Raw genomic sequence first — 607 nt, forward strand, 5'->3', positions numbered from 1 at the left:
GGGCAAACGCCGAGGGCCACCCGAAACGCACAGTAGACCCAAAAATCACGGCTGACACTGAGAGAAGAAGCAGAAACCCCAAGGAGGAGCCGGACCCCAAGGGCTCCTTTAAGCCAAGCTTGCAGCATGACCGGCACGTATATACATACGTATATACGGACCCACGTCTGTACGCGGCTCCTCGGAGCCACGGCTGGGGGGGAGGGGTTGGGGGAGCCAACACTGACGGCAGGTTAGGCTTGAGGAAATGCCTGCCGTCACCAGAGCTGCCCGAGAGGGCGTGCGCTGCCGTCATTGGGCATTACATTAATTTTCCTTGTTTCGTTACCTTCTGCAGGCAGATCCGTACGCCCAGACAGCAGGGCACCCAGCGGCACGGCCAGCCCACGCGCGCGACTCGCCCTGCACCCTGGGCGAGCTGGGTGTTGGAGGGAGCCCCGCGAGATCTCGCGTCTCTCGTCATTTCGGGAAATCGCAGGACTGGCCCAGCTCTGCCCTGGCAAGACTGATGTGGTCATGAACACCAAGCTGAGTGGTGCGGTCGACACGCCAGAGGGACGGGACGCCATCCAGAGGGACCTGGACAAGCTCGAGAAGTGGGCCTGTG

The sequence above is a fragment of the Aptenodytes forsteri genome, unplaced genomic scaffold (assembly GCF_000699145.1).
Source record: "Aptenodytes forsteri isolate BGI_AS27 unplaced genomic scaffold, ASM69914v1 Scaffold428, whole genome shotgun sequence".
Lineage (NCBI taxonomy): Eukaryota > Metazoa > Chordata > Aves > Sphenisciformes > Spheniscidae > Aptenodytes > Aptenodytes forsteri.